General features: G+C 48.7%; 1 long non-coding RNA gene across 1 annotated transcript; it reads left to right on the top strand.

The window, feature by feature from the left end:
• Positions 1-13404, top strand: LOC146257097 (uncharacterized). The gene is made up of 3 exons (XR_014729977.1): positions 1-394; positions 12522-12589; positions 13109-13404. It is a non-coding gene; the product is annotated as an uncharacterized LOC146257097 (long non-coding RNA).
• The last annotated feature ends 860 nt before the right edge of the window (positions 13405-14264 follow it).

Below are 14264 nucleotides of genomic sequence, written 5' to 3' on the forward strand. Positions count from 1 at the left end.
GGAAAGAGACAGACTTTAGGACGGCAGAAGGGGGTAGCGGTGGAAGTGCCCTGCCATCACCTATTCCTGATCCTATCCTCCAGCTACGTGGCCAATCAGCGTGTGTCAGGGACACATGAACGGTGATTTCCACGGAATGCCTCGCGGAACAAAGAAGCCGCCCGTCGCGAATTCTCGCCTTCGTCTTTAGATTGAGTTTGGCACAGTTTGCGTGTGATTTTCGTCGCGTAGGTTTGCAGATAGATAGTGAAACCAAAAGATAAGAATAGACGAAATTAAAAGTACAGCGGTTTTGTTTTGCTCGAGACCCCGGGAGGAAAGTTGGCGTCGTGAGAGCTTTGTCGTTCGCTCATCTCGAGGCGAGGCTTTCTCTGCTACATTGTTACGTTGGAACGTAAGTTAAATGCCCGTTTTACTTAATTAATCGTCAATAAACATGCCTTAATCAAAAATATATGACACATGTTTGGAATTTTAGCTTTCAGCAAACTTGGCAGTGTTTACAACTTTGTTGCTTTGTGTTGCGTCTAATGTGGTGTTGTTATGACTCTGACAAAGCGCAGTAGCTTAGCCCAAGCCAGGACAAGAGAAAGCTAATTTAGGAGTTTGTGAAAACATACTGAAATCAAACGACGTTGGCTCGGAGAATGGGCCGTAACTTGCGTGAGAAGGAAATGTTGTATTTTTTTTATTCGTGATTCAATTTTCAAGGCTATATGATCAAATATAACACAACACCTTGCCAATGGCTTTATATGCGACTTTGTTGCCCCTTATTGTGGGCTTTAACATTATAGCCCAGGCTACCTAGCTACGTATATCTCAAAATTCTGATGGCTGAAGGCTCATCTAGCGAAAGACCTTTTAAATATTTTTTATCTGGAAACTTTTAGACTGCATGGGTATTAGCTTTTAATATTAGGCTATGTGCCGTTGTTGAGAATTTAGTTGAGTCTTGTTCTCTCAATTGACTGTATCAGATTAAGTGAGGACAGGTGTGCAAACAGTGACCCATACACAGTTACGGTGGGTGGTATGGCCGAATGAACTCTATGTCCTGTAGTGAATTATTAGAAGTTTCCTTGTCGTTTAAAGGTTAAATGCTCTATTCCCTGGCGTATCGTGTTGCCTATAACCGCGCCATCTGCCGTGCCCTCCCGGCCACCGGTAGGCCTAGGCTACTGTCCAGATCAAGTGTTGTATGACGGATTTTCCGTGGGCGGAGCGGCAGCAGATGGATGAACGAGGAGCTAATTAACTATTTGCTTCCCTGTATTACTATTATACCCGTGTGTAGTGATATTTTCTCATTATACCGTCGCTTAATCTTCTAGGCTAACTTGTTTAGAAAACATAGTTTCAATTTTTTTTGGCACTTGACCGTTCAATAAGCCCTTATAATAGACACACGCCTATTCAGAGTTATCCATGGTAACCCCCCAGGTGTCATCAGTGTCCCCCGCAATCGAAATCACCATGGTTACCCTAGGGGAAACCATTGTCTCACACTGTCCAAGTCGCCACCATCTGGGATTCAAACCCGTGACAAGCGACCTAGGTGGTGAGGCCATCCTCGCTGTTTGCAGAGGACAAAAGGTTTTTCATAATGAGGATGCTCTCCCAATACACTCCAACTGAAGTATGTCAGTCATTATGTGAAGATCCCATTTAGAATTTCTAATTATTGGTGTTTGTAAAACCTCTTGAATAAGAACAAGGGAGGAAATCATTTTTGTAATTAGCTCAACTCAAGCTCCACCCAGAGTGAGTGGGCATCAGGTCTTTGAAAGAATTTTGATGGAGCACTCCATTTCCCACTGTGCACTGCTGTGTTGAGGGCAGGGTTTAGGCTTAACATCTGAAGTTTTTAGAGGTTTGGTAGAACTAGTTGTGAAGGAATAATCCCATTCTTGCAACACCTAATCCTCTAAACCAAGTCCTTTTCTTGCACTTTTTGTTGTTGTTGAATACACCACTTCTTCAGTTGTGTGCGTTTAAATCCACCATCTAGTTTTGATAACGTTAAGTGATGAATCAGATGTTCTGCCTTGTGGAGTACCAGAGGCATTTCTACAACTCCATGCTACCAGAGGAGAGCCACAGTAGGCATGGAAAGCCCCTTGCGGATGAAAACAATGGCTCCTCTCCTGAATGTTATTGTCGCCGAGGAAAAGTCGACTGTGTGAGACTCCGGAGAGACCAGTCAGAGACGGACTCAGCCAGGGTTCTTTTTGGCTCGCTTTGATGATGCGCTTATTGCCATGACAACTCGCTGGCTGGGATATTTGGTTAATTTATTGGGACAAATGAGGTTGCAAATGATGGCTGTGTCACCGGGGCCCTGTGCTGAGCAGCAATCAGTCTCACTGACAGCTGGGGGTGACACAAGGTGGATCATCATCTGTTCCCTTCTCTCCATTGTTCTCTCTCTCTGTCCATCCTGTTCTCTGACACTCTCTCCACCATTCTTTTATGCTCGTTTTTTATCACTCACCCGTATTTCTGTACTAGTATCTCCCTCATTTAGTCATTAAGCAGGCGCTCTTATCCAGAGTGACTTATAGTGGGGACATTCTCCCTGAGGCAAGTAAGGTGAAGTGCCTTGCCCAAGGTCACAACGCCCTTTGGCGCGGCTGGGAATCGAACCAACAACCTTCTGATTAATAGCCCGACTCCCTAACCGCTCAGGCATCTGACCCCCTACATTAACCCATAAAAATGTATATTAGCAGGATTCATGTCTGACGTAGATGAATATCTGAATGACTTGACTTCACCTTGTTAAAGGACTCCCAGGTGTACCAGGCTGGTGTAGTCGGGTCAGGTGTCATCGGACGTTAAGCACCACAGGAACGGTACTTTTGCTAACAAAGTCTTATCAGAACACCACAAATCATGTCACTTCCCAGGCCATGGGTTGGGGTGGGTGGGAGGAAAGTGTCCTGGCAGGCAGGCTGCATTCCCAGACTCCCCACTCTCTCTGTCTGCCTGTCTGCTCTTGACAGAGGTGATGAATGCATTTCATCTCTGCACACGCACTGACACTGCTGCGTCAGCCAGCAATCTCCCAGTCGTGACACACATCCACTCCCTCTCGCCCGCGTCTGGCCTGCTCAGCTGCTGTCTTGCGGTTGTATAAGTACTCCTGCACATACATGTGTGCGCTGTCTCTCTCACTCCTATGCTTGCTCCTCCTCTCACACATTTTTTTCTTTCTGTTTCAATCTCGTTCTATCACACACACATACCCTCCACCCTGTGTTAGTGGGGAGGTGTGTTGCCACAGTGCATGCTGCTGACTCAGTAGAATGTTAATGTTTTGGAATCCAATTAATGGTACTCTGGCAGGGCTCTGTGCTGGGGCTTAAGGGACAGCAGGTCAGTTTAAAGGGCCACCGGCATCCTTCTGTTCCCAACGTGTAATAGAATCTAATAGCACCGGCTATTCAAATCAATGGAATCGCTGTCTCCCCTTTTATTGATAGTCCCATGCTAGCTTACTGCTGGCATTTAAACCATACTGATGGATTTCACGGTGCCAGTTTCAAGTATGTGGCCTGATCTATGTGGTCTGATCTACCAGATATAACGCTCAAGTATAACTCATGCAGTCATAAGTTTGTACATTTTAGAAGACCAGGTATTTGCATGCATTTGTTTCTGCATTTTATTACCCTTCCACGGCGTTTCCATTCTATGCAAACGAGAGATATGGTATACAGTGGGTCTAAGATAAGCAAGTTGTGCGTGTAGCCTTTTGTTTTAGAGGACCGCCTATTAAGGCTATCATTCTTTTACAGAAGCATCCAAGCTTCCCTACCTGTTTGGTCCCTGACGGCCATTTTGCACCAGAGCATTCCCCCCTCATCTGCACTCGCGGACACCTTTATACCGCCGCTGCATTCTTACACTTAAATCCCTCCATCCCACCTCCGTCGCCTTTTCTCTTTTCACCACACCGAAGTGTATCCGCGTCTCCGATGCTGGGCGTGGTGTGGCGGGGGTGGGGGAGGCGCGGTGGCCACAGCCTGGTGCGCATCAGCGTTCCAGTGGGGGCTGGCTGCAGCAGACAGGGTGTGAGGGGAGCCTCTGGTTGTTAGAGTGATATGTGATCCTGCGGAGCGGCGGTGATGGAGACTCGGGCCCACAGGCCCCCCTGTTTACTTGATGGATGTTCTCTTCCATGGAGAGGCTGCAGCCCACTGACTAGACCCATCTATTCATCTGGGCCTGAGTTGTGGGGGAGAGACGGAGCCAGAGAGATGAAAGGGCGGAGAGGAGCTCTTGAGACGTAACACGTTTCTAGACTCATGCATGCATGGATGTTGAGGTTCTAGTCCCTGTACATCCGAGCCTTAAACATGCCTGTGAATAGGCTTGTTTATACTCTTGCTGTGTTTTGCTGTAATAAGGCATGCGGTGGCCTGTTACTTACCGACACTCCTGGTCCCCTGTGTTCTACAATAATGATGTCCTGTGTTTGATCAGCAGGCAAATTCTCTAACCGCTGAGCTTTACCCCCCCACGCTCTCAAAGGAGTTGAGAGGAGTTTCAGACTTGCAGTGCCCCTAGATTTAGTGTGTCTGTGTTTGCACGTAGGCACATGCGTCTTTGTTAGTGTATCAACTTGTCTCTGTGATGTTGATCGCGATCTAGCCAACGGTGTGTTCCATGGTCACCACCACCACCACCACTCTAACTAAAGCAGAGACAGGACAGAACATGCAAAATCCCTCTGATAGGGATTTTGCATGAGTCTGGAGAAACAGACTTGCGGGAGCACACTAGAGAAAAAAAAATGGAAAAGAGAGATTGCGGGATATGGGAAAACAGACAGAGACGGAGCGAACGGCATGGAGTGGGAGACATTGAGCTGGCGGGGGAAGGGTGTAGTAAAGAGGACCGATATTTATCAACAGGATTGGAGAGCGGGCAGAGAGGGAGATAAAAGGGTCTGACATGATGCGCTGAAAGAAAAAGGGGTTCAAAGTGAAAAGGCTTTAATAAACTGTAGCTGTGTGATATCCTTTCTCAAGTCTAAGAGGTCTACTAGGAGCTAATGGAGAAGCATGGTCGCATGAGGGTGGCAGGCAGACTGGAATGGATTGCAAGCATTGTGTGAGCAATGCGCTCGCTGTCAAAACTCCTGTCACGTATGGTGAACTGGTTGAGGTGAAATGTTGTCGGGCATATTTGCCCCTGTATATAACGCCTGTCTCCCGTTGTTTGTCCATCATTTAATATATCAATATTTGTACACTGGTCTTCATCTTTTTCATCCAACGGGGTCAAGAGGCCACTCTGCATCAGTCATAAATCACACATCTGGGAACAGGATGTATTCGTCTCTTCTCCTCTCTGTTGTTCCATCACTAGCATGCAAAACACTGTACCAAAGCACAGGGTCAGACCAAGGCCACACACACACACACACACCGGGGAGGGGAGGGGGGATCCGAACCCTGCTCATCCCTCCTGGCCTGCTCTGTAGTGGTGTGTTTGAACAAAGTTCAGATAGGGGGAAGTGATACACAGCCTTTGCGGGCGGAAAGAGGAATAGAGGTCGATTGGCAGACTGGGGCCATAGTGTGGACTCACAGACCAGGGTGCTGTGTTCAGACCCTCGGGGGGGGGGGGGGGGGTGACCAGGCTGTCAGTTTCAGAGCACGGTTCACCCCGACAAGCCGCGACTCTAAAGCCCAGAGGAACAGAGCTCAGTGAGCTAACACAAACACACACACATAAACACACACACACAAATCCTTGAATTTGAAGTCAATAGCAGGGCACCGGGATTAGTAATGCAGAGATGGAAAATATTCTTTGGACCTGGCTGAGCCTGAGAACTCCCCCCCCCCCCCCTGCCCTCACACACACACACACACACACACACACAGCGATAGGTGCTCCAGTTTCATTCGATCTCTGTGTAAGCCGTTGTTAGTCGTCCAGTCACAGCATGAATAATTTAATTGTTCTGTGTGTAGAGTGATCTGCCCGTACAGAGTGTCATTGCCACTGCCCTCCTGCTGACCAACTCCTGACTGCTACACTGTCTTGTGAGTCTCCCTCCAGACTCCCCCCGCCCCCCCATTTTCAGCGAAGATCAAGGGGTTTACTTTCTACCAATTCCTCATTCTATTAATGATTAGTTCAGTAAATATTTCCTCAATTCCTTTTACTCAATTATGAGCATGAGCCAATTCTCTGTCCCAAAATATTTGCGTCACTCACCCCATGAAGCATTCCTGTCCGATATTAGCGTAGACGGGGTCCGTGGACGGGGGGGGGGGGGGGTAGGGGGGGGGGGCAGTGACATCTCCATGGAGTTTGTCCAAGTTCGTCCCTGTGACGCAGACCGAGCTAGGGGCAGGGAGGGAGGGCGGGCAGATCAAAGGAATGCATGATGGAACGGATATTTGTCACGCAACGTTTAATTTCTTCTCCCTCAGTTGTTACTGGTTTGAATTTTTAATTAGGGAGCCAGTCAAAGGCACCAGCTGAGCGACCCATAAATTATAGAACTTCCAAAGACACTTCTCAGTAGTTAATGACGTTCCTTTCCTCTCCCCTGGGTGAGCTAGTGAGCCGGGGACCGCTGGGCCAACTTTACCACGTCAAGCTCATTTAGCTGCCAAAGTGACATGGCGCTTCGGAACTGCGAACACGCTGTCCAATTAGGCTCGGTGTCATCAAATTCACATCCAGTGGCCTACATACAGTGTTTTTGCAAAATAGTCTGACTCGTATTTGACATTTGATGTCGCGAACAGAGGGAATTTGAAAGCGAAGAGTTCCAGCGTCATTCGTCTTGCTGGGACATGTAGTCTCCAGGTCGACCTTTTTAGAACAAACACCGTAGGTGACAGGCTGGACCAGACAGGCGATTGATAGCTCATTTTGCTGTTCTACTTTTTCCTGTATAAAGTCTGACCATAAAGCAGGCTTCAATGTGACAAACAACCCCTGGGCCTGGCTCTTTGATGTCCATGGATCTGAGGAAGCCAGGTCAGACTTTCAGCCATATTGATTACACCTCAGGTCCACTGAAAGGGGTATATGGAGCCATCACAGTATTGGTTTACACTAATCCAGTCACTCTAAATCTGCAGGCAGTACGGGAAGGAGAACACGCTCTCTTCCTGCCTACCTATCTGCTGCCTAAGTCTTAATTAATAATTCAAGGCTTGTTTTTTGGGTGGAGGGTTTCTTTTCAAGTTAAAAAAAAAAAAAAGAAAAAGAAGAGCGATTGTATCTCCGAGACTACAAACCTAATAACGGCTAAGGGGATTTGATTCCTGAGCCACAGCAATGAGGTACAACTTAGTGAAGACAGTTTAAAGAGCAGACTTATGACACGAGTCCCATACACATGCTGTCTGAGAATCAAGCCTCCGGGCCGATGATGCCTTTGTGTCGACACACACAGCCTCCCTCATTATCTTGGCCTTGTCTTTGTTAGTTCAAGATTAACCGAAACTCTCTCTCTCTGTCTCTCTCTCTCTGTCTGTCTCTCTGTCTCTCTCTCTCTGTCTCTCTCTCTCTGTCTCTCTGTCTCTGTCTCTCTGTCTCTCTGTCTCTCTGTCTCTGTCTCTCTGTCTCTCTCTCTCTCTCTCTCTCTCTCTCTCTCTCTCTCTCTCTCTCTCTCTCTCTCTCTCTCTGTCTCTCTGTCTCTCTGTCTCTCTGTCTCTCTGTCTCTGTCTCTCTCTCTGTCTCTCTCTCTGTCTCTCTCTCTGTCTCTCTCTCTGTCTCTCTCTCTGTCTCTCTCTCTGTCTCTCTCTCTGTCTCTCTCTCTGTCTCTCTGTCTCTCTCTCTGTCTCTCTCTCTGTCTCTCTCTCTCTTTCTGTCTCTCTCTCTGTCTCTCTCTCTCTCTCTGTCTCTCTCTCTCTGTCTCTGTCTCCCTCTCTCTCTCTCTCTCCCTCTCTCTCTCTGTCTCTCTCTGTCTCTCTCTCTCTCTGTCTCTCTCTCTCTCTGTCTCTCTCTCTCTCTGTCTCTCTCTCTCTCTCCGGGGCGTCTCTAATGGAGCTCTGAGTGCTGCAAATGAGCCTTCAGCCGAGAACAGGAAGTCACCTTGTGAGTAGCAGGAGTGGCGGTCTTCTGTGACGGGGAGTCAGTCAGGTGGTACACGTCGTTCAGCCGAGGTGGAACACAAGTAGGCTGGAGTGGCCTACCTCAGGTGACCTCGCTCCCCTCCCCTGAAGGCTGCCCTGTGTTCGCCCACGGCTTTAGACTTGCGTGGCTTGGCAGACTAACACAGTCTTCACTGTGCCGTAGCAAATGACCGCAGCTCAAACCAGCAGTACTACACCCGTTGCTTGACTTGCCTCTGTTGTTGTGCATAAATGAACCCCCCCCCCCCTCCCTCCAAAAAGAAACTGCTCATTGTGTGTTTTCTGGTAGGTCTATTATTTTCGGAAGTTGGAAGCCACCGTCATGTACCAGACCAGTGGTTGGGGCTCTGTGCGTTTGAGATGTTTCTGTGTTGTTCTTATTTTTAGTCCCCTCTCCCCCAGTCTTCTGCGCACACTGTCTGCATCGGCTGGTATTTTTGGAGCTAATTTACAGTCTCTCTCTCTGGGAAAAGGAATAGGAGGAGGCAGAGGGGGGTGGAGGAGGGAGTGAGGGAGAGGAGATGACCCAGGGCTTGCGACTGGTGATTTATCTGCATGCTTTGCGGCGACGTGCTTCGTTTTCCTCTGCAATGTAATACTGGTGCCCACGGACACACTGTTCAGCTCTGGATTGTATACCAGCCAGCCTTTGAGGGACAATCTGCTGCATTAGCGACCGAGAAAGAGGGAGGGAGAGAGAAGCGTGGGTGGGAAGGTGGGGGGGGGCAAGAGTGAGGTGGGGGGAAGGTTGTCTTTCACCCATAGTATCTCACATTAATAAAAGACTACCCCCCCCCCCCCCCTTCTCCTTCTCCTCACCCCCAAATCTGTATTCCCCTGTTTACACGGTCAATAAATATGACAAATTGCAAAAATGCCATTCACCCCCCCCCCCAAAAAAAACCCCCGCACCTCTGGCCCCCCATACCAAGCACGGTAAATGATGCTTTCCCGAGTGCATTGGATTTTAATTGGAGTGTGATCATTCACAGTGCAGTGATTGTCTTTTTAATTTGCAACCAATATAAAAATGATGAGGTGACACATCCTTTTCTCACATGTTGTTTGGGGGAATTTTATCCATGTCAGATCTTCTGACATTACTTACACATTTTTTTTTGCCGTGTGATTGCAGTGAGAATACATTGACTTGCTGTACTGTAGCAAGGAACATTAGAGTTAGTCAGTAGCAGGGGAATATGACTTAAGTTGTTTATGTCAATAAAAGTAATTCTGAAAGCAAGGTTTGCTGTGGGGACGCTGTGTTGCTGCAATGGCAGCAGTGTCGTTTCATTTGTCGTTATTGAACCATTTAAAGTCGCCCTGTAGACAGTAGCTTTTGAAATGAGCCATGTCAGGGTCACAGCAACCTGTGTGTGTGTGTGTGTGTGTGTGTGTGTGTGTGTGTGGATGGCTGTGTGTTTGAGCTAGATGAAGCACAGAGGAGGCTTCACAGTAAGCCGTTCCATCCTGCATCTCTCATCTTACTCTCTGTGTGTGTGTGTGTGTGTTTCTGCACGCGCAACAGAGCGTGTCCTTGTTTGTACCAGCCTCCAGGGTCAGATGAGTTTGAGGAGAGGACCGGCCCCACTCAATCCACCACCACCAGCACCACCAGCTCTAATCACTGGATCAGTCACGGTGCTCCTACCCTGGGGCAAGGGCACCAAGCATGCCCCCCCTCCCCTTCTTACCGGCAGATCTCCCATCGCTGCAATCCATCGAGCATTCCACACTTAAATGAAGAACAATCTAATTAAATGTGGATTCAGTAGTAATAGACATATCCAGAACGGAGTCCCCAGGCTTATCTCCTCGTATCACAGCCATCTTTGACGCAGGGATGTAGATTCCAAAACAACAACCCATTTATCAGGGCTTATGGTATCTGTCGCCATGGCAACTTTAGCACGTATGATACAGGGCGTGAAGATGAGGATTCTTGAAAGGTTATCGATGTTTTTTTTTTTTTCTTCTTCTTTTCGAAATCCTTCTCTGGCCCCTGTGTTTATGAAGATCAGGTAATTATGTGGGTGATTAACAAGTTTGAGTTGACTGTTCTGTTTGTTGTTTTGGCCCATCTTTACTAGCCGCCCTCTTCCGCTGTGGTAGGAGGGAACACTTGACTCCTAACTACAAAGCAGCCGTGTAGCTATATGAAGTGCTGTGTCGTTCCACTAATGGCTGTTTAGTTTAGTGGGACACGTCAGTATTCAAGTGAATCTTGGTATGGGTGAGGTTGGTCTGTCAGGGGCAAGTGCATGTGAGCACCGATCTGATTTGTCACCTTCAGTTGCCCCTTTACGACTTCCACTTCCACCCCTACCCCCTTCCCCCCATACTCTGCCTCCTTACGCTTTTGTAATCTATACCCTTAACTCTTCATACAATTGAACTACACAGCGGGGTTTCCCGCACGTTTCAGTTAAGGCTGCCGCTAAAGCAACAACACACCTCTGCCGCCTTAACAATGTCTCCTAGTTTTTTATAGCGTTATCCGCTGTGTTACTCTGTCCTCTTTTCTTCTTCCATTCATAAACGCCAGTCTCCCTGCTCGGCACAACTCATTCGTCTATCGCACCAACTAGGTTTCCCCGGTCTATCGGCAAACCCCAACCTACCACCATAACAAACACATTTTCGGCGGGAAACCCTGCATAGCAATTCCTAAGTGGCTCCAATGTTGTTGCTATGTGTTACGCTCGTCGTTTTCTGGGGGGAAATATGAAGGCTAAAACAGAGGCTAAACTACACAGCGGCCGGCCACGACAGGTGGAAAGTGAAAGGGAGAAGACTGGAACCCTCACCCCAGCCATGCCCCAAGCCGCCGTTTCGTCTCTTATATTGAAAAGTTACTTTCAGAAAGGACCATAAACCTCCCCCTCACCCTGCCACTAGGCGTGCACGTAACACTGTGTATTGCTATGTAGCAGTTGCATGGTAGTTCATGCAACCGTCATGTAAAGTGTTGCCAAGGAGCCTACTGCTGGTTCCATTGTGCCATAGACTCATTTACGAGGGTTCAGTTATACAGCCTCCTATTGACAGCTAGACAGTTTAACAGCCTTGCATTTAATAGTCCTCCCCGCACTGAAGTTTATTATTTATTTTTTTAGCACCCAATAGCCGCCCGCCAGCTTCTTCCCCATACCTGATCCCCGGTGTAATAGCCGACAAGCAGAGCACAGAGGGAGCAGAGTGCTGAGATGGATTAATCAGGCCTGACGTCTCATCCTCTCTAAGCTCATCAAGGTGCCCGAGTTCCGCCCGGCAACATCTGGTTATGCAGCAGGTGGATAAACTCCTGTTGAAGCTACCTGAGGAGGGGGGCGGGGTTGGCGGGCAGCTGTCTGATTGGTGCTGGGTACTTTAGACACGCATGCCAGATGGAGGGTTGAGAGGGGCAACCTCAGGTATTTTTACCGGGTGCTCATGCGTGGGAGTTACTGGGCTTGTGGGGACAGTAACCTGGAGCCCTACTTAGTTGGTGAGCAGTGAGGTTGTACAACCACTGTGTGTGTGTGCCTGCACTCTCATTCTGCTTTCCAGTCGTGAGGGGACATGCAGCTGGAGAGGCTGTTATGTGCAAGCTAAGAAGAGATTACACATTTGAGGAGTGAAGTCTGGGAGTGTGTGTGTAAACGTGCCTCCCCAGGCATTAGAAATGTAGTACATCAGGGCGGCCCACGGAATCGTTTAATCACTGCCTCTCCGGCCCAATGGCCAATTTAGGCGGCAAACGACAGGCAGTGCTCGACTATGCGGCTGGTTAATGTTTGAAGAGGGGCTCGCCTGAAAATTTGATGAACATTAAGTTTGCAACGCCTCATGAATGCTTCATGAGGACAGCTCCCCCCTTTCTCTCTTCTTTCTGTCCTTCTTTCTCCTCTGTCTCGCTCTTCCTCCCCCTCTGTGCCTTCTTTCCCTTTCTCTCGTGCTCTCATCCCATCTCTCTCACCCTCGCTCTCTCACCCTCGCTCTCTCTCACCCTCTCTCCCCCCCCCCCTCTCTAGGGTTACTCCCAGGTTCAGTGTGGTTGAACCGTTCCCAACCTCAAACAGACTGCACTGTGCTTGTCATTTTGGAATCAGGTGTAACCCGCCTCCACAATACAACTTTGAAATGTCTTTGTTGCCCAAAGTTGGTGCCCCGTGTTCTTGCCAAAGAATGTGCCTTTCTTGTGGCTTGAAAACCGACTCAGCCCTGGATTCTGGAACTTTTCTTATGGATCGAGGCTGCTCAAGTCTGTTCACTGTGTTGTAACCTTCCTGTCCTTCACCTCCCAGCCGCCCTGCCGTCAACCCACATCTCTACCCTACATTCAAATGTAGTGCCGCTTGCCGTTTATTCTTAGAATCCTCCTCCACTTTCCGGTCTTGTGACATGTTCCCTCCTTTTGTCTCTCTCCAGGACGTGACCCTTTGGCTGTGCCGACATGAGGTTCTCCCCAGACCTGTAAGCCCCGCATGGAGTAACAGGTGAGACTCTGACCTCTCCTCCTCCTCCTCAACCCCCCCTCCCTCCCTGCCTACCAACACACCCTCTTTCACCACCACCACCACCGTCCTCATCATTATCATCATCCTTACAGGATCAGTGCTGGACTGTTATTGGTCACTCTAACACTAACCCCCGCCTTGAACAGAGAGATCACTTCTAGGAAGGTGGACTCCATTGGGTTTAGATACAGGAACACTCGCGTCACCCCAGGCAGGACTGACGACATGCACACAGGCTCAACATATCCCTGTGGTTCAGGCCTGGCATAGAGCAGCCGTAGGGCCATCTCTACACGCATACCCCCAGATGGATTTAAACCCACAACTATATACTGACTCCATGCAACACTATTCAACCTCACCAGCCCCTGGGGGACCTGGGATATTAGATATATTATCTTGTGTGCCGCAATAATTGTGTACTTTCAGCCATCTTATGATTGTTGGTGGGCTAATAATGGAGTCATTTGAACCATTGGCCCCATTTCTATGAGCCAGGGTGGGACACCTGATCCAAGTGCTGGGCTGGGTTACCTGCTGGCCTGGTGGAACCAGATCCTGCTAGATATTTCAGCAGGACTGAGCCTCAAACCAGCTGAGAGGCACTTCAAGACAGGTCAGGTTTCAATCTAGCAAGTCTAGGACACACGCACACAAACACACGCAAGTTCCCGCAGGGAGACACATGTACCCATGTGTGTGTGTGCCATTTACAGATACACCTCAGGGAGAAAAGCATCCTCATTCACACACACACACACACACACACACACACACACACACACACACACACACACATACATACAGTGAAGCTAGGCTAGACTAAACCACCAGTGTAAATAGTATAATGGCTTGTGTTTGTTCAGCGTGGTGCTATAGGCATGTCTTCGTTGTGCTTCAGCCCACGTACAGATGGGGAACCTCGCCTTTTGGCATCCTCTCTCTCAACCGTCACCGTCCATGTCCAGTAAAACCTGCTTCTCAGCCTTTCACTTCTTTGATGTCTGAACAAAGCTGTGGATTTTGCAGGACCAGAATAGCCAACTGTCGATAAAATATTGATTAGATGCAAGGTAGTAGTCATTTGAGAAGATTTATTTGTGTTGGTCTTTGGCAATTGAGCTGTTCATTTCAACTTCAGGCTTTCTAAAGAGCACTGCTATGAAACGACCTCATCTCACTTTTCACCTTGACCGACCCCATGACTCATCCTTCTCACATTGACGCGCAATTGCGTGCGTGCCGCCAATCCAAACCCCAAAATACCTGTCGGGCTTCCAGTGGAACAACTTCTGCAAACCTTCAATGTGAACAGCAGCCGCCTTCCCAGACCAGTCAGTGCAGCCAAGGACCGCAAGAGCTCAAAAGCTTTTAGCGCCTGGACTCCAACCAGTGGGCCTGACCCCCCCCACCCCTTCCCCAGGCCTGGTATGGAACATCCCCATCAGCGGATCCTCCGTCTCCTTACTAATGGAGGGGGGGGGGGTGGTGACCAGAATAAGTCCAGCCTCATTCACCCCGTGGTCGAGTAGCAAGACTTAGAGGTGTGGACCTAAACTTTGCTCACAGAAGTCCTATCCTTTTGTAGGTTGATCTATAGTTGCGTGCGTGCAGAGAAAAGGAAGAGAGAGAGATCCGGGGGGGGGAGGACAAA

Source organism: Hypomesus nipponensis, chromosome 15 (assembly GCF_054491055.1).
Source record: "Hypomesus nipponensis isolate SF chromosome 15, ASM5449105v1, whole genome shotgun sequence".
Lineage (NCBI taxonomy): Eukaryota > Metazoa > Chordata > Actinopteri > Osmeriformes > Osmeridae > Hypomesus > Hypomesus nipponensis.